Consider the following 23,898-nt stretch of genomic DNA (forward strand, 5'->3'; position numbering starts at 1 on the left):
TTTAGGTGGAGCATGTTCATCAATTCTGGGTTGGACATGGCCTTGTATGTCTGGCAGAGATCACCTATGAGTAAGCAGTATGCAGCAGAGTACAGCTTGAGTTTCTTCAGTCGGGCTGCATAGGGCATCTGTTTGAGGCCAGTAATCCTCTTGGTGAGGTACTTCTGTGGTCTTTCCAGCTGTTGCAGGTGTCTTGTAAGGTACATCCCAAATGGGGCCGTTGTACTCTATGATGGGTCTGATGAGTGATGAGTAGGGGGGCACAATGACCTCTTTTGTTCTAGATGCGAACCTTTTTGTGATTAGGTGGGCCACATAGAAGGATTTTCTAACCACCTTGGCAATTTGATTATCAAAGGAGAGATTACTATCTACTTGGGTCCTCAGATCCCTTATTACATTTTCTGTATTTAGGGGACTACCACGTATGTGGTAATTCGCGGGTACTTTGTTTTTTCCAAAAGGGATGACTATGCACTTTTTAGCATTTAGCTTGAGGCCATGATTTTGACACCAAGTATCCATCTCAGTGAGACCCTTCTGGAGGATGTCTGTATCAGTCGAAGAGTCAATTATGGCCCCCAGTTTGCAGTCATCTGCAAACTTGGTCAGCCACAGTCCTCCTGTGCTTGCCTGTACCTCTGAGAAGTATATACCAAACAGGAGGGGTCCCAAGACTGAGCCCTGGGAGACGCTACTTGTAACCGGTTTAGAGTCGAACCTAAAGCCTGCAACTCTCACCGTGTGGGTTCTATCCATGAGCCAGTTGGCAACCCATCTCGTGACATAGGGGTTTATGTTCAGGTTGGTGATCTTGTCTATAATACCAGAATGGGGAATGGTGTTGAAAGCCTTTGCGAGGTCTAGGTAGGCTGTGTGGACCTCCTTTCCCTCATCTAAAGCCTTGGTACCTGTCTCAAAGAAGTCCACCAGGTTTAGGAGGCATGATCTGCTCTTAACAAAACCAAACTGGGTAGGGTCCAATATAAGGAGGTTCCCAATGTCTCTGTTAATGAGTTCCATGATGATGTGCTCCACAGTCTTGCAGACCAGGCTAGTCAGGCTTATAGTTCCCGGGGTCCGTTGTGGCTCACCTTTGTGGAGCGGGATAACTGTTGCTGTGCGCCACTCTGAGTACATAGCCTGTAGAGAGAGGCTGAGTTTGAACAGTGTGTTAAGGTGAGGGGTTAGTTAATTTTGGAGCTCGTGTAAGATACAGCCTAGGACACCATCCGGTCCCACTGAAGCTGTTTTTTTGGCTTTGGATAGGGCTGTTTTAACCTGTGTGTCAGTGATTGCCGTGGGGAGAGCTGTTAGCATTAACATGAAGATTCCCCAGCATGCATTTTAGTGTGTCAAATGTTTTCCATGTATACTAGCAGCAAAAGGTGTTTGCTACAATGGCAATCTATCTTTCTTTCTCTCTCTCTTTTTTTTTTTTAACATGGAAGCAAGGACCTGGTTGTTCCTTGCAATTTGAAGTGCTTAGGGTTTTTGAGGACAGAAAAAAAAACTTGTATTCATCAGTAGGTTACCGTATTTCTCTCTTCCGTGGTGTAAACTGCAGAGAGTACAATGTTTGTGCCTGTGGCCCTCTAGCAGATTTGGATTGTGTGTCTGCCGATTACTTGCTTGTTTAGACATCGCTTAGTGGACTGGTTTTCAGGCAATATCAGTAGACTCTGTGAATGCATCTATGCTCAAGTGTTGCCATGTCTAAGTAAAATGCATATGACTCGAGCTAGATAAAGTAAAGGTTGTTTGCCAGTAGAGACCATTTCCATTTGAACATACGACCATCAAAATAGGCTCATATTCGTTCTATGATTGCAGGACCAGAAATGGGTTTGGCTACAAGAAAGGGAAATCATGAGCTTTATAATGGCTGGCAACAAGTGTGCAATCTGCTCTTCTAAGTGTATGCATCAGGTTGTGCGTGTCTGTTTGTGCACCTGTGTACATGTCTGTGTACCTGACAGTCTGTGTTTATGTTATCTCTCCTGTGTATTTGTCACTTGTCCTGTGCTTTAATGTGCAACACAAAAATGACACAGCCTCAGTTGGAGCCCTCCCTCATGTTAGTTTCTGTCAAACAAATACACCACAAGTATACCTTTATTTTGCTTTGTTGATCAGCAACATGAAAAGCAGAATGTCATGGATCCAGTCAGACATTAAAGCAGCTGTCATATGCAGAATGTGTATAACTCGTTTTGGTATGTCTGCCTGTGTCTGTTTATGGTCTAGCTGTCTCTCTGCCTGCTGTAAAATGTATTACAAGGTATCACAATTCCACTCATTGCAGAGAGCTTCTACAATTCACGAGGTCAGCTGTAATAACCCCATACAGAACACTATTACTGTATCAAATGCAGTGTTCTGGAACTGGTTTATACATCTGCACATGTCTACTTTTTTTTTTTAACTAGGTACAAGTGTTGTATATATTGTGGTCACTGTTGATGTGATAACCCCAACCACATGTGCAAAACTGGGAATGGATGGGTGACTGTGTGTGTTTGTGCGTGTGTATAAAATATCACTGATTTTTATCTATGCATGTGCCCAATAATGCCAGGACACATGCACTCGTTTTCTGGGTAGCAGTAAAAAGAAGTTATGTCTTACCATAACGTTCCATCTGTGTTGTAGATCTTTGTTCATTCATTACTATTAGGACCTTGGTTCCATCCTTGGAACCAATACGGCCGTTTCCAAGCTCGCGCCAGCCAAAAACTCTCAGCTAAGACCTACCCATAATGCCCCTCTCCTAGTTACTCCAGATCAAGTTTGCCTGCCCCTATGTAACAGATGTAGTAATAGAAAAAATAGTAGAAGGCTCTGTCTGAGCAAATACCCTAACCAGATAAAGTCCACCAGGAGTCCAGGCAGGAGGAAAGAGGGCAGGAAGTAATGAATGAACAAAGATCTACAACACAGACGGAATGTTATGGTAAGACATAAAGTACCTTACATGCGCGCAATGCAACCGCTACATGATTCTGTTTCATTGCCTATACTCAATCAGAAAGACAAATGCAGTCGTCCCCAAAAAGACAAGGCCCAATATGTAGCAAAATTAATATCATATATACATAACTACACCACCACAACAAACCTCACCAGAAGGACCACCCAGAAACTTTGAGGGGAAGGGAGAAAAGACATCTGACTATATACTATGGGATAAAACTGCTACAAACTATATAAGCCAATAAAGCTGCAGTCTAACTATTACATATAATCCCAAAGCAAGGCAGAGGTAAGGAGATGAGAATCCCAAAGCAGAGGTAGGGAGGCCAGCAAACACTGACAAAGAAAAACTGTGGACAACATGCCTCCACATTTACAGATGATGAGACAAAAGGGGACTGGAAGTAAATCAGAAAGTGATAATGCAATATGCTGTAGCTACCTACAATGCTATTGAAGGCCAAAACCCCCTAGTGAAAGCTGTAAGGTGCCCAGCTGACTAGTCCTTTGAGAACTGGGAATAACAAAAGAATCCCCTTGCCATGATGGGAATAACAAAATGCAAATGCAAAACAAAATACCAAAGAAAATTCACCTGTTGCCAGCTTGAATCTCCTTACTCAAAAGCAAAAACCAAAAAACTAGAAAACTAATCACCCTGGAACACTAAAATCCAACACCAAATAACATCTCCCCTCCAATTTGGGGGAAACACAAAACCAATGCAAAATCAATCAACCTAGTCATTAAAAGTAAATAAAAGGTAAGAGCTGCTGAATAAAACTAAAAAAAAATAATGACCTGCCTAAGGATGGCTAAAAGGCAAAGGATTTTCCCGTAAAAGGGCCCTAGCCTAAGTAGCAATAAAAGCATAGTAATAGCCAACAGAATAGTGGGGTCTGAAGTAAAGTCAATAGGGAATAGATAATGAAAAAAGATTGTCACCTACTGCTTCATCAACAAATTGAAGGGCTCTACTGGTAAAGGCAGGCAAAAATGACAAAGAAACAATTCAAAATAATAGCCTGCAGGAGACATTCCATGAGTTCTAATTTCAGCAGTAGTAAAAAACTGCTGCTTGTAGGGTGCGTTTCAAATCAAGGGTGGGAATCACTCGGGTTAGTCCAATAAGCATGAAAGATAAAATTGAAAGGATTTTGCTTTATTCCAAACCCACTTGAAAGAACAAGTGATGCAAAAATAAAGAAACTCGCCATTTGCTGTGAATGCAATAACTCATCTCTAAAAAAAGCTTCCAAAATCACATTTAAACATTCGTCTCAGCATTACCTTGTCTAGCCAAAATAATCACAAAATCCCATTTTTTGTTGTGTGAAGACCTAGAATCCATTTCTTGGAGCTTGTATGCCAGGCTGTAGGCTGAAGAGGCAGATGACCTTCAAAAGACATTGAGGAGCTGAATAGACAGATGTGGGATGGAGTGTAGTAAGGCCAGCAGCCTCCCCAGAAGGAGAGGAGAAGCTCATTGAAGGTGAGATCCCCGTCCTTCTGAGATTACCAGGATCCTGTCTAAAGTGACCCAGTGGAAAGGCAGCACCTTAGAGGCAGAGGGCAGAGTACCAAGTTGCCGAGGCCAATCATTTGCTGTGATGAAAAGAGCTTCCTCTGTCTTGCTGTGAAATGTGGTTTGTTTGTGAAAAAGAGAAGTGTGTTTTTCTGTGGAGAAAGATGAAGATCTATGTTTCTGAAGCCCATGACACCTTCACTTTGCAAAATGCATGAAGAACATGTTTTGGCTCGTGTCTGCCATGAAGTGTTGTGGGAGATCTATAACATTAGTTCTCTGAGTTCTGTACACCCTGCAGAAACCTTGCACATAAGCTGAAGCTGAGTTTCCATAAAAATCATTGCTTGGAGTTTCTTGCAGTAAAACACAGAGGTTAAGAACCCTTGGTGCTGTTAGTACCATACTAGAGCTGTTGTAGTTGGAATCATAGAAAAGCCTTGCCCTGCAAACTGGACTCCTTGAATCTCAAACTTGTTGATATACATATCCCTCATGTTGATATGTAGATTGTGTATGCTGCTGTTTCCATCATGATAACTCCACTTTCTGCCACGAATGAGCTCCCAGAGCACTCCTCAAGCACTGTCCGTTAATATCTCTGACCATCCTCTGGGCAGGCTAGAGGAATCTTCACACCAGTCCCCATTCCTGGTGAAGGCAAGACTTTAGGTCCATGAAGGCAAAAATCCAGCTAGGTTTGTGTGTGTCAAAGAGTCCCTGCTAGCAGTGCTGTCCTCAGCCCACCACAGTGCAGCTTTGTCCTTTCTTTAGAATATGAATGCCTGTGTCCAATAAGATGCCAAGCACCCATGAAATTGAGATGCTTCCTTGCAGGAATACGTACATGATAGACATTTGATGGTAAGGAACAGGTAAAACGAGTTGGACTGTCCGGGGTTAAAAGGGGCCAGAAAGGCCTGTTTTTGGACTGATGAAGAGAAAGCGGGCAAAGGTGTTCACTACTTGTTTGGACTATCTGGTGACTGCTAGAACTGCCATAGCATCTTATCACACACGCCATGCCATTCAATAAAGAATCAACTATAGCATCCTCATAGAATGCTCCAGGCAGTCTAGCAAGTCTCCCTATAGGATCATATTTTTTTCCAAGTGGTTGAAGTAAGCCTTTCCTTGTAGTGAATAGAAGAGGGCAGCGCAATAGATAAAGCATGAGCCAAGCTCCTGGAAGTGGGAATGATAAGCACTTATGCATAACAGAGATGAGAAGAGCAGCTTAGTTGAGAAAGGTAAATGCATGCAGTCTCTTTGCCATCAGAATCCAAAGCTCTTTGAGATGGCTTAGCAGAGGTAAAAAGCTGTTTAATGATCAACATCTTGAACTTGAGAATGTCAGAATAGTTGAAAGGTCTTCTTTGGAATGGTCTCCGGTCTATAGTGTTGTAAACTATAGTATAGGAAGACAGGCGAGAAGGCCTCCCTAGGCCTTTCTGATAAAGGGACTGGCTTTATGGCTCCTTGGTGGGGAGGGGCGTCTATTTTTGTGAGCTCCTTTCGCTGTGGAAATGGAAATTTGCTGCTGAAGTGGCAATGTATGGAAAAGGAACGCCTGGCGTGGTTTTAAAATATCCAACACGGAAAATAAGACCCAATTAAATCCAAAGACTTGAAATCTTCAAGTCTCCTCCCAAAGGAGCTATGAGCCGAGAATCTACTGGCAGCTGAAAAGGCAGGAATTTGCCGAAAGCTGAAACAGCTGAATTGCTGCTCTAGGCTGAATCTGACCTGAACCTCCTGTTCTAGGCCTGAAAAACCACCCCTAGCTCCCCTAAAGTAACCAGACCTAACCCTAGGCCCTTAAGAGTGAACCAGCTATATAGCAATCAGGAGCACCTCAGCACCAACTTGGAACAGTGCATGGTAAAACTTTGGCCAGAACTTTGCTGTCCCTGCTTAGACTTAAAAATTTCTTTAAACTCTTAACCACACTCCAGCATAGACTTAACAACATCTCAATAAAACTTTAAAACAAAAAAATGTCTGAAGGCATTCCCTCAACCAGCTTCCCCTATCCCAAGCTAAAGGAAGAACAAGACTCCAGACATCACCAGAGAAAGACAACCAGGCGACCACCACCCCACAAACCATACAGGGTGAAAACCACATTACCCACACTAAATCAACAACTGTTTACCTCAATCCCCCAAATCCAATCCACACACCTCCTCAAAATTGGAAGCAAAGCATCCACCTTAGATTTCAATTGTGAAAGGAGATAATTTCAATTATGAAAGCATGTGGAACTGACACATCACTTCCTTTCCCCACCTCTTTAAAGCCTATCTTCTTATTTCCCCATCTATCCAAAGCTTAACAACTTATTAAATGGAACTTTCGGGTTTTACACAGAACCTTAACCAGATGGGTCTTAATTGAAACTTTTACACCCTAGGCTTTAGACTTAAAAGTACCTATCAGGAGCATCAGGGCCTATAGTACCTATCAGGGTTTAACAGGAGCAGGAAACAATCAATCACACACTTTCAACACATCACACACTCTACCAGGGCTGCATACAGGGTAACAAGCTAATTCCCTATGCTGGGGTAAAAACAAGAATTCCCTAAAGCTAAATTGGCCTTCGAAATCTTGGCCTCCTCAGGTCTTGTGAAATCTTAAAATGCTCGGGAGGATCTGAGTAGGAGAAATCTCAGGAATCACTCAGGAATCATCCAAGGAGAAGGAACATGCAAGAGTTCCTGACTAAGAAGAAGAAGACTCCTGGACACTCCTGAAAACCTCAAACCTCTCTTCCACCTCTAGGCCTCTTATCTCACCTAAACCTCTACCCGTAAGGTCAAATAAGCATAAATCTGCTAATCATAATCTATGTTCTTGGGCACATTATGTTTCTTAGGCACAGAACCTGAACTGAGAGAGCTAAACTATCAAAACCACTTAAAAGTTTTGGAAAAAAGAAGTTTTGGAAACAGAGAGGAAGAGAGGAGACTAACTACAGAAGCCCCTCAGGAAGCAGCCTGGCCTCAAAGCCCTCAGCCTGGCCTCCCTTAAAGTCTGCTCAGCAGTAGAAACTCTCTCCCTCTCAAAACCTCTAAAACCCTCTCAAAAACCAACCTCTGGCTCGGACGGGACCGAGGTTCGCGGTCAACCAACTGCTTCGTTTGTCCTGCCTTTTTCTTTTTGGTTTGGCGGCCTGGCCGGACGCAATTTTTTATAAACCTTAGCGCCCAAACAACTAAACACTGCAGTCTTTACTTTCTCTTAATATTGTTAAATCTAGAAATAGCACACAAGCGTGAGCATCAACAACGGCCCTAAACAAAGGTATAGACAAGGTAACAAGGTATGGTATAAGTATCTGTATCTATCCCCACCAGTTTTTAGAAATATTCACTTTTTTCTGACATCCGTTAAATACTGATACAAGAAAACCAAAAATTCCCAGCAGTCACTTAGCCAACTGCCAATGGGTCTGAAAACCGAAACAGACAGAAAATTTCAAACGCCAACCTAGCACCTCGCTAAAACTGCTTCTGCATCGGACCATGCGGCAAAAAGAGGGGAGGATATGCGCGCGGTCAGCGCGCAGTAGTACTGGGACGCTGGCGCGTCAGTCTATCGCGCTGACGGGCGTCCAGCTCAGTTTGACTGGGCCCCGACTGGACAGCGGACTACCCAATAGTTAGGACTGCAGCAATGTGGAATGAAGAACATCTTCTTTATCTGATGTTGTAAATCTTTGTTCATTAATTACTATTAGGACAGAGTCCCCAGCTACCTTAGTCCTGGGTGGCCCTAAAGAAGTACATTCCTGAGCACCATAGAACCAAAAGATGCTCATCCCCTTGAGGCCAAATCCAATTTGTAATGAGAGATAAAGGTATGAGGTCTTGCCCAAGTGGATGCTGCGCAGATATCATCCATAGAGCCTCTGGAATGAAATGCTACAAAAGTAGCCATAGATCTGGTAGAATGAGCCTTTATTCTGGACGGTAAGGATAGCTTATTCTGCTGGTAGATAAAGGTAATGATGTTTCTAAGCCATGAGGATAAAGTCACTTTGGAAACAGGTTTACCCAATCTGGGTCGTGCAAAGGCCACAAACAATCTGTTTTCCTGAAAGATTTAGTCCTGTCTAAACAACAAAGCCGCCAATGCATATTAAGGGTGTGCAAAAGGTACTCCCCTCTATTAGAATGCTGAGGGAAGAAAACCGGGAGGTCAATAGATTGGTTAATGGAAAATCCAGAAATGACCTTGGGCAAGAAAGAAGGGCGAGTATGAGGGGACACCCTACCTGTGTGGAAGATCAAGTAAGCTCTCTTGACACTCAAGTGCTGCAGCTCAGATACTCTTCTTGCTGAGGTACGTGCTACTAGAAGTAAGATTTTCCAAAAACTTTTAAATCACATGAATCAAAGGGCTCGAAAGGAGGACCTGTGAGAGACTGAAGTACCAAAGTCAAGTCCCAGGTTTCTAAGGGAGGGTTGACCGGAGGTTTAACATGTAATACTCCTTTCAAAGAAGCCTTGCACAGGTGGTGTGACATAATCGAAGAATTATCATGTCCATTATTAAAATTGGTGATAGCTACTAAATGTACAGTGATCGCCGATGCTGAGGCTCCTGCATGTAAAAGAGTAGTCAGGTATTGTAGGATCTTTTGAATAGGCATAAAGAAAGGGTCTAAGTTCTGATCTTTGGCCCAAATAGAGAACTTAGTCCATTTACTAGAATAAACTTTCCTGGTGGAAGGTTTGCGTGAAGTCAGAAGAATTTCACGTACAGGAGATGGGATGTCAGGCAGCCTGCCAATCATTGGAAGTGGAGGAACCAAGCTGTGAGCTTGAGACTGTGGAGGTTCGGATGAATCAGTCCCTGAGAATGAGATAACAGGCCTTGGGAATAATCCAGGATCCACGGGCTGTGAATCAGATGAGACCACAGAAACGGGAACCAGACTTGACTGGGCCAGTAGGGGGCAATAAGGGTCACTTTGCTTCTCAAACTCTGAGCTTTCTGGAGAAATTTTGGAATGAGGGCAAAGGCATACAGAAGACCCGGGGGCCAATCATGTGTTAGAGCATCCCTTGGTGGTTCCCCCTGAGGGGGGATCAGGGCAAAGTAGCTTCTGCATTTGTAGTTAAGGGGGGAAGCAAACAGATCGCAGCAAGGCTTGCCCCAGCATTGGAAGATCCGACCCGCTGTTACAGGGTTGAGGGACCACTCGTGAGGCATCAGGATGTTCCTGCTCAGATTGTCCGCAATAAGGTTGGAACTCCCGGGAATGTGCGTCGTTATAAGAAAGCGGTTGGAAGCTATCGCCCAGTGCCAAATCCTTATGGCTTCCTGAGACAGGGGGTAAGGCCTGGTAATGCCTTGCTTGTTGATATACCAGATGACTGACATGTTGTCTGACTGAATTTCAATGGTCCCAGAGGGTAGGGATGCATGGTACGCTTGCAATGCTAAGCAAACTGCCCTTAGTTCCAGGATATTTATGTGCAAATTGGCCTCCATGGGGGACCAGGTGCCTTGGACCATCTTCCCTGGAAATGCCCCCCCACCCTAACAGGGAAGCATCCGTGGTCACCGTGGCCACTGGCTGGGGAAGACAGAACAGTTGACACCAAAGATTCTTTTGTGGCCTCATCCACCATAGCATTTCTTCCTTGCAACGTTTTTTGTAAGACATATCATGTGGTCGAGTGGGTAAGTTAGAAACGAACATTTTGCGGAAAGGAGCCACTGCAGGATTCTCATGTGCAGTCTCACCAGTGGTACTAACGTAATTGCAGCCGCCATATAGCCTAAGAGTTGCAGTACAAGACATGCTGGTACATAGGTCTGAGGAAGAAGGTCTTCGATCTGGTGTCTTATTTTCGAAAGCCTGTGAGGGGGGAGAGAAACTTGACAGGATGTTGTGTCGAAGACCGCCCCAATAGATTCCAGTGTCTTCACTGGGGACATTTGAAATTTGTCCTTGTTGATTGTAATCCCAAAGCAGAGACAGAGACTTTGAGTGTAAGGAGAGGCTGTGGACTAGGAGACTCCTGGTCGGAGCAGTAGGAGCCAATCGTCTAGATAGGGAAACACCTGGAATCCTTGTAGTCGAAGATGAGCTACCACAACTGCTATACATTTGGTGAACACTTGGGGGGGCTGTCGAAAGACCGAATAGCAGTGCCCTGAACTGGTAGTGATTGGCTCCCAGACAGAAGCGGAGAAACCTCCGGGAGCGGTGATCCATCTTTACTAATAGTAAGCGTCCTGGAGGTCTACAGAGCACTTCCAGTTGTCCCTCCCTAGGAAGGGAAGAATGAACGGTACCGGCTCCAGTCCCCTGTCTTTTTTGGCACTAAAGAACCTAGAGTAAAACCTGGATCCTGTCTGGTCTGGTGGGACTGGCTGGATGACTTTTTCTTAGCAGCTTTTCTATTTCTAGGGCTGCTAATTCCCTCTGACTGGGTGGTACATCGGGGATTCATTTGATGGATCTGGGAATTAAATCGAATGGTACTTGGTAGCCTCTGGATATTATTCTCTGCACCCAAACATCGGTAGTAATAAGATGCCAGGCTGGTAGGTGCAGAAAAAAACGACCCCCGACTGCTTCCAGAGGAAAGCAATCAGGCCACTGCTCAGAAACGCTGGTAAGGTCTGCCGGAGAAAGAATCTCTAGCTCCCTGGTTATGCGGACCTCTTCTACTCCGAAAGGGGCATCTTCCATATGAGTTGCCCCCTCTACCCCAGGGAAATTTTTCACCACTAGTGTCACGAAAAGATCCTTGGGATTTGCTGAACCACATTTTTCCTCCCTTCTTGTTCCTGGAGTAGTACCTCTGGGGGTTGGAAAAGCGTAGCCCACAGCAGACAAGGTCTTTCCGTCTTTTCACTACGTGCAAGTGTGTCTCATACTTTTGGTCCAAAAAGTGCAGATTCATCAACATGTGCATTGACGAAGGAAGACTTAAAGGGGTCTGCAAAGTCACACAACCACATCCAAGCATTATGTCTCATGACAATGCCTGATGCTGCAGCTCGAACTGCCCCCTCGGTGGTGTGAGATATCAAATGCATCGAGGAGTTCAAGATGGATTCAAGGGTAGCTAGCTGTGAGGCGACAGTATCACACACCTCATCAGGCAGTACCCCCACCAAAGAGGAAGACATTTCAGAAATTAGGCCTCTTTGGAGGCGAGTAAAGTGTGCCAGATAGTTCAGCAATTCAATGGCGAAGGTCGCTGAAGCATAGGTCCACTTCCCTAGTCTGTCTGTGGTCCGGAACTCCCTGTCTGGAGGATGGACAGTGGAACTATCTTCTGCCAGTTCCCTCTGGGTGGCCGCCGCCACGACCATAGAAATCAACTGTCAACTGCTTGAACCAGTGGGGCTGGTCTTCAGGTTTAGATAAAATTTTGTCTGGCCTCCGGTGGACAGGTTCTGCGCTGTCCAGGACCTTCCAGGCAAGCTGCACAATGAGTTTAACAAGGTCATCTGCAGGTGGGGGTCACCCAGAAAGTAGATGGCCGGGCACAGAAGGCCTGCAAGAACACAGATTCCTCAGAAGAAGGGTTAGAGGACTTACAGTTTCCCCGCTGCTTGAGGATTTCGAGAATGTCTCCGAATGAGATGTCGTCTGGGGGAGACCATGGTGACCCTTCCCCCTCAGCACAATCAGTGTCTTCGGTGACAGATTCCTCTGGGGAATCAAGGTGCTTCCTCTTGCACCGTTTCTTCTAGGGTGGTTCCTCAGGGGGATCTTCTGAGGGGGACTCCGGAGAAGGGGTTCTCTTCAAAGAGGGTTCTTGCGACTCCTGTGCCCGGGGTCCCGGAATAGAGGGTTGGGAAAGGTGCATGCTAGGGGAGGGTTCTGATAGTGATGTCACTGGTGCTGACTGCGAGCCTTCGGAGTGAAGGACCCTCTCCATCACCTGGACAGCAGGCCTGCCAGAGGAGGGATGAGAGCCCGGAAATGGGAAGGACAACCTCGGAACAGAGGTCACACTGAGCCTCGAGGATCCCACTGCCAGGTGAGGAGCCCCGAGAGGACTGAAAGCTGTTGGAGCCGTGGACATAGACGCCGCCATTTAGAAAATAGGTGCCAGGCTAGGTACCAAGGTACGGATGGTCCAAGCACTGCTCCGAGAGAGCTTTGGCTCCACCGGAGCCAATGCAGCAAGGGTGGTCGGTGCCAACAGGGGAAATACTGCTGTCGGAGCCGAGACAGTATGCACCAGAGTGGACATCAGTACCAGGATCTAGGTAGAGGCTGGAGGAGGATAAACAGGAGATGTAGTAAAAGATTCTGAGCCAAGAGGGATGGAAGGTCTAGCTGGAATGGGCAATCCCCTAGCTGCCAGAAGCTGGTCCACAACCCACACTAGATCTAATTCAGAAAAACTCCTAGTGGATCTAAAGGAGGCTGCTAAAGTAGAATCAGGTCTTTCTAGAAAGGGGCTAAAACTCTGCCCCAAAGAGTCGTAAGTTGGAGAGCATCTTGTCCTTGGCAGATATTCCAGTTTTGCAGCTGATGGAGCCGAAGAAACTGTCAGCACCATGGCCGGGGATGGTGCTGAAGCAGGTACTGTCATTGGAGCCAATGTCGGATCCAATAACAGCACCAAAGTCAGTGGTGCTGAGATGGAACCAAAATATAGGTGAATATCATGGACAGCACAGAGGGAGAAGATACAGAGCCTGGTGCTGAAGAGCTCTGCCGCCATGGATGCCGGTGAAGCAAGGAGCCGACTTGGTTCCATAACTGACAGAGATGCAGGAACAGAGTGACTCCGTTTTTCCTTATGTTTTTTGGTCTTTGGAGTGAGACCTCAGACTCGGATAGAGCCTCCGAAAAAGGTGTCTTGATTAAACCTTTCAAAATAAGTTTATTTTTATGTTCTGCTAATGTACGATTACTAAAACTAGCACAAATGTTGCAGTCAGCTTTAATATGATCCACGCCCAAACAGTAGACACAACGAGCATGTATATCAGAGGCATCTTACGCCCACACTTGTCGCACTGTTTAAACCCCAACTTAGCTTTGTCTGACATAGAAAGGCAACAAAGCTATCCTATAGAAAAAACAAAATAAGGGAGAGAAAAAGGTGACAGAATACCAACAATGGTATTTAAAAAATACCACAAGTGGTAAAGAAGAGCCTTTCAAAGGCAGGAGAGAGGAACAGTACCAATAATGGTAGAAATTAAATTACCAAGGTAAAGGATAGGGAACAGAATTAGGTTATAGGCGACAGTGAGAAAAGGCTAAATTGACTTAAAAATAAACAATTTTGAAAAGAAACCGTCTTAAAAATAATTTTCTACTTAGCTTTGAGAGAGATGGCTAGCACGTCTGACTAGGAACGCAGCAAACGAGATCTGGAGTAACTAGGAGAGGGGCATTATGGGTAGGTCTTAGCTGAGAGTTGTTGTCTGGCGCAAGCTTGGAAACAGCCTTATCGGTTCCAAGGACGGAACCGAGGTTCTAACAGTTATTAATGAGCAAAGATTTACATCATCAGATCTGCAGTTAACAAGTAATTATATTTCAAAAGTAAAGGTTATAAGACATCACAGAACATTCAGACACTTGGATCTTCTTGGAGTCTGGTGGGTCCTTCTCCCCAGACTTTGACATGGACTTAGTCATGGCCTCAGCTCTCAACCACACCTATTCTAAAATCAAGCCTGCTCAGATGTGCATGTACAGAAGGTTGCTGTAGGTTATGTGGGGGGCTTGGGAACATGTGGCCATTACTTATTTACCTTGTATTACAGTAGAGGTGTGCAAGGGAGTTCATTATATCTGTTTGGGTGGGGGGAGTGTGGTCATTGTTTTTTTTTTTACTTTTCTCACAGAAATCAGAGGTGTTCAAAGATGGTTACTATAGCATGTGTAGGGCCAGTAAACTCTCTGGGACCTACAAAGTGGATTATGCTACTGTAGTCATTCTTTTTCCACTTTTCTCACAATCACACATCAGGCACATGTTCAGGTGGCTGTCTTAGGTGTGAGTACTGAGGAGGCATGGTATGGAAATGAATGACAGCATTACCTTGAAATACATGACTATGGCCATTTGAAACTTTGTTTTCATCCCACTGCAACACCAGTGAGATGCACAACCAGTGACTGTCTTTTTTAGGGGGTTAGAAAAGCAGGCAGTATTCCTGAACAGGATCTCTCTATACCCTCACAACAACTGGCTTGTTAGTTTATTGTTAGCAACTATTTTGTCAGCTTTATACATTAAGTCTTGGGAAACAATTTATGTATTCCTTGAAGAATAAAAAATACGACTGAAATTCTATTCCTACTCATAGTTTTTGTTTTGCCACAATTGTATTTAAACGTTGGCAAAATGCTCTAAAGTGCATCCCAGAGCATCTATAATCATAAAGCTTTTGGGAGTCATGGTTTTATTGAGTTACTTTCTAAATGATTATTACTGTATTTTCTTGGTCAGAAAAGATGTGTTGAAAGTCTGCAAGGAAAAATAAAGCTGAACAACAACACTGAATTTCTTTCCTTAACCATGCCATCCATCATTGGATGAAAAGGTTGTGTAAAAAGAAACAAAACTCTTCAGAACATATAGAAAGTTATGGCTTCTTTAAATGCTGAATAGTAAGGCAGAATGTGAGAAAAGGAAGAAAAAAGTTATGTGCATGATGTGAGGAGTGGCAGAGGAGAGCATTTGAGGATAGGATTTTGTGTGTGTGTGTGTTGGGGGGGGGTGTGAAACAGTAGGCAGTGTCTAGGGCTCCATTTCACCCAAATCCAGACCTGTGCACAGAGCTGTTGTAAAATATCATTGCTGCAACTAAATAAGAGTAACTGTAAATGCCCCTTTGTGAGATGCGCCATAGTGTGGTACACAAGCCTGTTGTAATATAAGAGTATTGCAGCTACCAATAATTCTGTGCGTACTAGTCTTAAAACTTTGCAGTATGAATTAAAAGGTTGCTTGCAAGGGGTTGCAAAAACAGGGTGATACTTACAATTGAAGTCCCCAGGGAGCCCCCCAAATTGGCATTTGCTGAGGGCCCCCAAACAGCTAACACCAGCCCTGCATACAACTTTCATTTTTTTGCAGTTTAGGAAGGGAAGAACAAAAAAGCATGAAGTCTGGTTCATGCCTCTACTGAAAGAGTCTGAAAAGTGGGTAGAGATGCCTTGGACAGACAGCTGTTGGTACAATCTGACTGAAAAAGTAATGTTTTGAGAAAGTTTTGTAATGACAACCTCCAATACCTGTAGTACTAGCCCCTGACTAGAATTTTTGACAGAAAAGTAAAACGTTCTCTTAAAAATTCTCTAATGTTTCCCTAATATTATGATTTTTTTTATCACACTGCAGTTATTACTAACTATAACAGCTAAGGAAGTTTGTCTTAACATGTTTCTATTTCTTATATTACATATTCTCTGTAACTTGTGGAGCTTTTCCCCCCGGGCCTCTACTGAAAATGGGTTGCTCACTGAGTTGGACTATCCTGGTAAACATAAAATGAAATAAAAAACTAATTCAGCGTTCAAAAGGTGTTTCCTAACGAGGAACCTTGACTATAAATGTACTTTGAACGTATAATCTTTTACTGGAATCCACTAAAAACACCAGCCCTGGCCCTTAACAAGAATGTCTGACAGAAATTTAAAGCTTTCTTCAAACAAATTTGATAAACTGGAAGACATTACCCAACAGGGTACTTTATCTGCTCAGCCTTGGAGAAGTGCTAGCTGACTAACACTTGAAGCCTGCAGCGAAGAGTGCACTTTGATGGCAAGGAAGTTCTGAATGTTCGGCATCCTAACCACTGATGGTAAACCACTCTCCTCAAGCTGTTCAGTAGTTAGGACACATGGAGGGTGCCCTTAAGCTTTGGAAGCTCCCCAGAGGTCATATATCCTGGTCAGGATATAGTCAGATACAGATGAGTATACTGCAACAGTGATCTAATGATAAACATCTTTCTGCAGCCACCACGCAATTCCTTCTTGATGCAGTCTAACATGAATGTGGGACACTGTAACAACTGAGCATGTTGGCACTAGCTGCTTCTCAGGCTACAATTTCCTCATATGAAGTCTTATGGGGATAGGGTGCATCAACTTCAAGAAGACATGCATTCCAGGACACTGAAGAAATTCTCTGATATGGCAAACTTTCCAAATTATTATGAAAAAAGGATCTTGCCCTTTGACAAGCATGTTTTTTACCCCTCTGTATCCAGCAATGACCATGTAAAAACAACTTAATTTGTGGGGAACAGGTGGGACATTGGGAAATTTAACAATAATCTCAGACACTGACCAACTGTTCTGTAGAACTTCCGGGATTTCCTCAAGGAACATAGCCAGGATAAGAAAGTTGGCTGGGTAAAGACAGGTGTGTACACACTTTGTCCTGTAAAAAATGCAATCAGTGCACCCAGGCATTGGTAAAGTACAAAAGGCAAAAGGGCAAACAGGTAAACTGATAAAGTTAACTCTTGTATCAAATTAGGAGAAATGCCTGTTCACCTCAGCAACAGGGATGTAAAGATAAGTTCCCTTTAGATACAAGGTCACCACGTAGGCCAAATGAAACAAGGCCATAATGGTCTGCAAGGACAGCATTTTGAACTTTGGGATGGATCAGGAATGCGTTCACTCGAGAGAGGTCCAAACTGGATTTCCAAGTTCATACTTTTCTCTCTGGTATAGAACCAAACCCTTTTTCTTTTTCTGGAACCTTCTTTATGGTTACCCAGGATAGTAAACTGTTTGTGGAAATACATTGCTGCTTGTCCTTGGGAACACAAGCAACAATTAAAAAAAAAGAAGTTATGTCTTACCATAATGTTCCATCTGTGTTGTCGACCTTCACTAGTCCTTAACTGTGGGCTCTGTTCCGAGCCTCGGAACCGACTCGGCCGTTATTCCAGCTCACACCTTCCAAATCTCTTGAGCTAAGCTCGACCCATAATGCTCCTCACCAAATCATCTCGGATCGAGTTTGCAAAGGATAGTGACAGACCAGAAGAACATATGACATTAAGTTATATCTGAGTCAATAATATACAGGCCAGTCGGAGAAAATACAACCCACCAAGAGTTCTAAAGATAGGGGGAAGGAGGGGGGGTATGTCAAGGATTAGTGAAGATCGACAACACAGATGGAATGTTATGGTAAGACATAACTTCTTTATCTGATATTGTCAATCTTCACATAATCCTTGACTGTGGGTCAGAATCCCTAGCTACATGAATCTTGGGAGGTCTCATGGAAGAATATTCCTGAGCACCATTGAGCCAAATGATCCGCGATCCCTAGAGACCAGGTCCAATTTGTAATGCAAAACAAAGGTGTGAGGAGATGCCCAAGCTGCTGCTGCACAAATCTCATCTACAGAAGATTTGGCATGAAATACTGTAGATGCTGCTACAGCTCTTGTTGAATGACCTTTAAAAGGTCCTGGTGGATGGATGCCTTTTTTGTCATAAACAAAATTAATACAGTCCAAGTCATTTAGCCAGAGTGACTTTAGACACTGGTCTTCCTAATATAATTGAAGAAAAAGAAACAAATAGCTGGTCAGATTTTCTTACATCTTTAGTTCTGTGAAGGTAGAAACGTAACTGCCTGTGATCATAAACTAAATGTAGACAGTACTCTCTTTTGGAAAAAAAAAATTGTAAGATGTAAAACCTGATGGATGCTTGCCTCAGAAATAACCTTAGGAAGAAAGGAGGGATTTGTCCGAAGGGAGACCCTATCTTTATGAAAGACTAAGTAGGGCGATTTGCATGACAAGGCTTGTATTTCAGATATTCTCCTGGCAAAGGTAATGGCTATTAAAAATAGAGTTTTTCCAAAACAAGAATTTTATGTCACAATTGGCTGATGGCTCAAAAGGGGGAAAAATTAGAGCTTATAGAACGAAATTCAAGTCTCAAGGCACAGAAGGTTCCTTTTACGGTGGTCTAAGCATTAAAGTTCCCTTCAAAAAGGCTTTACAAAGTTTATGAGACATAATGGATGAGCCATTGCACGCGATATGGGAGTTAGAAATAGCAGCCAGATACATTTTAACGGTGGAGGCTGAAGTGCCCGCCTCAAAGGGTAAAGCCAAAAAAGTGCAACATTTTATCAACTGGTGCTGAGTAAAGATCAAGATTACAGTCTAGTGACCATTTGGTAAATTTCTGCCACTTGCTGTGGTGCAGTTTTCTAGATGAAAATTTGTGGTGGGCTAGAACAATGTGTTGGGCCGAGGAGGAGAGGGAGGGATGCCTGGCTATCATGGTAACTGGAGAAGCCATGCAGTGGGCTTGAGATGCTGTATTTTCAGATAAACCAGACCTTCCAGGTGGGAGAGTAGGTCTGGGGCTGGGTCCAGTATCCATCGTTTCCGAAGTAGATAAGACCACTGGAAGGGAAAACAGACCTGTTGAGGCCACAACTGGGTGATGAGGATTTTTTTTTTTCTTCGACCTGTTGGCTTTCTTTAGAAATTGAGATATCAGTGGAATCGGAAGAAAAGGCATACAGAAGACTGGTTGGCCAATCGTAGAGAAGTCTTTGGGGGACTCCCCCAATGGGGGAATCACGGCAAAGAATTTGCTGCACTTGTTCAGAAGGGAGGCAAAGAGGTTGCAGCAAGGTTGGCCCCAAAGGCGGAATACTTTTGGATTGAGAGATCACTTGTGAGGTAGGAGAATAGTTCTACTCAGCTTGTCCCCTGTCACTTTGGGAGTTCCCTGGAACGTGTACTGCCATTAGAAAGCAGTCAGAAAAAATTGCCCATTGTCATACTCTGAGCACTTCTTGACAAAGAGGGTATGTTCCCCCTTGTTTGTTGATATACCAGACTACCTACATGTTGTCTGTCTGAACTGCAATCGTTCCCAAAGGGAGGGCATCTTGAAATGCCTGCAATGCTAGGAGCACTGCCCTCGTCTCTAGAACACTGACATGTAAATTTGCCTCTAGTTGGGACCAAGTGCCTTGGACTGTCTTTCCCAGATAATGTCCCCCCACCCTATCTGGGATGCATCTGTGGTTATGGCTTGGGGTTGCGGAAGGGTAAAGGGTCGGCCCAACAAAACTTGTCCCAATTGTAGCCACAGATTCAGGTCTTCTTTGCACTCATTGTTAATAAGACAGGACATTGGGTGAGTCATTGTGGACCACTGGGAGGCTAAAAGCCATTGAAGGAAGGATTTGCATGTGATACCTGGCAAGAGGAACTAGAGTGATGGAGGCTGCCACTGAACCTACAGCTTGTAAAATTAGCCTCGCTGGCACTTGTCTTTTCTGAATGATCTTGCTGACTTGTGATCTGATCCTTTGGAACCTTTCTAGGGGAAGGGACGCAATGTCAGTGACTGTGGTTAGAGCAGTTCTGATGAATTCTAGCTGTTAAGACAGTTCTAAATGGGACTTTTTGTAATTTACTGATATTCCTAATATGAAACAAAGATGTAGAGTATAATCCCTTGCCTTTAGGAGTTGACGTCTGGTGGGAGCTGTAAGGAGGCAGTCATCTAAATATGGAAATATTTGGAATCCTAGTAGTCTGAGGTGGGCTGCTTTCCACTGCCATGCATTTGGTGAAAACCCTATGGGGCTGTGGTGAGACCAAAGAGCAGGGCTCTGAAATGGTAGTGATTGGCCAGAAGCACGGGAATCTCCTGGACCATTTATCCATTTTTATATGGTAATACACACCCCAGGAGATATACGGAGGACATTTAATTGTCAATTTTTTTCCAAGAACAGAAGTGTAGACTGAACCGTGACCATCCCGAATTTGGTTTGTTGAACAGATTTAAATGGCTGAGATCCAAAATCGGTCTCCAGTCCCGTTTTCTTTGGCACTAAAAAAAATCTTGAGTAAATTCCGGATCCTATCTGGTCTGGTGGGACTGTATGGATGACTCTCTTGTTGAGCAGTTTTTAGATTTCTAAAACTGTTGCCTCCTTGTGACTGGGCGGAATTGTCTGGGATTTTCTTTGGACTTTTTGGATTTTCTAAAAAGGGAATTTTGTAGCCCCTGGTAACAATCCTCTGCACCCATTTGCCTGATGTTATTGTCAGACAGATTGGTGCAGGGATAATCAACTCTTGACTGCCTCCACAGGAAGGCAAGTGGGCCTCCTTTCAGGAGCGGTGATAGGAGTTTTCAGGGAAGGAGTTCCTGGAATCCTGGATCTGTGGGCAATTATTGCCTCTGGAATGACATCTTCCATTATTACTTCCTCCTCTACCCCAGGGGAAATCATTGCTGCACAAGTCCTGGAAAGTTCCTTGAGTCTTTTTGAACCATAACCTTCCACTTCTTTGGTTCCTAGAATAGGGCCGTTGAGGAGTGGAGAAGCATACGCCCATGGCAGAAAGGGTCTTTCCATCTTTCTCACATCTGGCTAATGTCTCTTTAACCTTGGTACCAAACAGGAAAGATCTGACACATAGAACATTGATGAAAGACAACTTAAATGGCTCCATTAAATCGCATAGGCGCATCCAGGTGCGTCTTCTGATCACTAAACCTGAACCCACTGCTCTTGTCATCCCTTCAGCAGCATAAGCAATTAGCTTCATGGATGACTTAGAGACAGATTCCAGGCTGGCAAGCTGAGAAGCTATTTTGTCTTGAACTCCCTCAGCTACTGCTCCTGAAAGAGTATCTGATAGCTCTTTAATCAGATCTCTCTGAAGCCTGGTGAAATGTGCCAAGTAGTTCAAAGACCTGAGGGTGAAGGTCGATGATGCATAAATGCACTTCCCAAATCTAACGATCATTCTAGACTTCTTGTTAGGAGGATAGATAGGACTTTCATCAGCAACTTCCTTCTTGGTGGCTACCACTGCCACCATGATGTCTACTGAGATACCTTTGGCCGAATGTTGCTGATCTGTAGGAGCACAAAGAATATTGTCAGGTCTCTTGGGGAGTGACTCGATGGAATAAGGTAACTTCCAAGCCTGCTAAGCGATCAACTTAAGATTGTCAGCAGGCAGTGAGATCCAAGAAGTAGACGGTTAGGCACAAAAAGCCTCTAGGTATACAGATTCCTCTGAGAAAGGTTGGATGGAAGTCCAGCCATGCCTCTGTTTAAGTATTGCTAGGATATCCCCGAAGGAAACATCTTCAGGGGGAGACTTGGGGGAACCTTCTCCCTCATCGAAATCTGTATCTTCTGTGAAGGACTCTTCAGGGGAGTTCAAGTGCTTCCTCTTGCATTTTTTTTTTCAAAGGTACCTCTTTGGTGTGGTGCTTCGAAAAGGTATCCGAAGATGCCAGAACCACAGTGATCAGGTTCTGAGAGTTTTGTGTCCTCTATCCCAGGGAAGGGACTGAAGGAAGCTCCAGTTAAGAGGATGGGCAAGATTGGGGCGACAGGGAAGGCATTGACTGCATGTCCGCCATGGACAAAGCCCTCTCCATGGCCTGGAAGGCAGGCCCAGCCTTACATGTATTGGAGCCCAGAACCAAACTAGACTCCTTTGGAACTGTGGTCCCACCCCGCACTGAGGCCGTCTCCAAAGCCAAAGTCAGGGTCGAACTTACATATGCGGAAGCACCGATGGGCATGGAAAGACACGAAAGCCACAAAAGCATCGAAGTCGAACCCTGCCCTCAGAACTGGCAACAAAGCCTCAACCCTGGGAGCTCTCCAGATCCGAGACACTAGAGGAACGCAGGGTAACTATCGGTGTTGTAGAAGGAGCTCTGACTGGCACCGAAAGAGTTGAAGCCAGAAAGATCAGCACCAGGGGCTTTGAAAGCTCAACTGGAGTCGAAGGAGGAACTAGCAACAGTGTTGAGGAAGGTAAGCTTCTACAGCTAACCTGGTTAGGAACAGTAGAAGGAGGAATTCCCCTCGCCGTAAGAAGCTGATCCACCAGTCTTAAAATATCAGTTTCGGATAGACTCTTGGTGGATCGAATCGAAGGATTGTGATGGAGATCTCGATGGATGTCCTTCCAAAAAGGGGCTAAGAGGGTGGTCCACAAATAGATCGATAAAAGTTGAGTATTTGGATCGTGAGACAAACCATTGAAGTAGTCTTCAGTTTTATGGATTTAGTTGTTACAGAAGAGGAGGTGTCTAAAGTTGACGAAGCGCTTGGCATCGAAGAAGTTGATGCAGTAGCAGGCACAACACTGAAGAGTGGCCAGCTTGAGTTACTGGTTCCGAACGAGTTTTAGGAACCGTAGAAATCTCTGTGATTTTAGTTGGTGGTTCCAACTAAACTGTCGGCACTGTCCGAGTCCGTTTCTTGGTCTTAGATAAAGATGCCAAAGATCTTTTGATCCGGGAATCCATTTTGGGACTAGATACAGCCTCTACAAAATCAGATTTTAGGAGACCCTTTAAGATCAATTTATTTTTTTACGACCAATGCCCTGTGGCTGAAGCTATGACAGATTGTACAACCTTCTTGTAGATAAACCACACCGAGACAATACACACACACACACACACACACACACACACACACACACACACACACACACACACACACCATCCGAATTTGGCATTTTTAAGTCACCTCTTGAAGCCAGAGGTGTCTTTAGTGGGTTTTTTGTGATTGGTCAGACACTGACAAAAGAAATGGCTACTAATAAAACGCACACTCACAGACACACTAGAAAATTACAGGACAGAAAAAAACAAGAAGTTATGTACTCACCATAACGTTCGATGTATGTAGTCCATCTCGCCTCACATTTTTACCCGTGGGTTCGGAGCCGAATATAGGCTCTGACTCGGCCAACTTTTCTAGCTCGAAGTCTTCTATTGGCTGGGCTAAGAAGGTATCCCATGCTGCATTGCTCCATATCCCCAGATCTAAATTGCATAAAATCCTGGTGTCTGTGTGGCACAAAGTCCAAGTATCATCCAGCTGTATCTTAAACGTTAGAAAAGTCAAGGACTCTGTTCAAAGATGTAAAATAATTCTTTTTAATCACAAAAAAGTAAGCGCTTTCACCCGGTGGCTTCTTCAGACTTATACAATATACATTTCCTATCTAACATTTAAATAGCCCTCCATCTAATTTCATTGGTTGATTTCACAACTTGCATTTTTCACAATAAAATTACAATGAAATTCTAATCAATGTGCAACTAGTATAAAAACTGACAATAGAATATAATAAGACATTAAAAATGTGTTAAAACTATATCTAAAAAATGTGTATATATGTAAATATTACAAAACTATGTTCATCATAGATGTTAAATATAAACCTAACTAGATGCCTGTTTATCCTGCTAAAAACAATACATTCATATAAAATCACAAACACCCTATAGTCCATCAACACATAAATAAGGACCTGTTCTATGCCTTCCTTTTAAGTTTCCTATTTCTTAGAATAGGCTTGATTTGTACTTTGTCATTTAACCCCGGTGTATG

At 43.9% G+C, this 23,898-nt stretch overlaps 1 protein-coding gene across 1 annotated transcript in view; it reads right to left on the reverse strand.

Moving 5' to 3' along the window:
* Window positions 1-23,898, reverse strand: part of GTF3C2 (general transcription factor IIIC subunit 2) — a 2,978,836-nt gene that overhangs the window by 955,750 nt on the left and 1,999,188 nt on the right. The gene's annotated exons all lie outside the window — the stretch shown is intronic.

Source organism: Protopterus annectens, chromosome 6.part1 (assembly GCF_019279795.1).
Source record: "Protopterus annectens isolate FY-2018-M chromosome 6.part1, PAN1.0, whole genome shotgun sequence".
Taxonomy (NCBI): Eukaryota; Metazoa; Chordata; order Ceratodontiformes; family Protopteridae; genus Protopterus; species Protopterus annectens.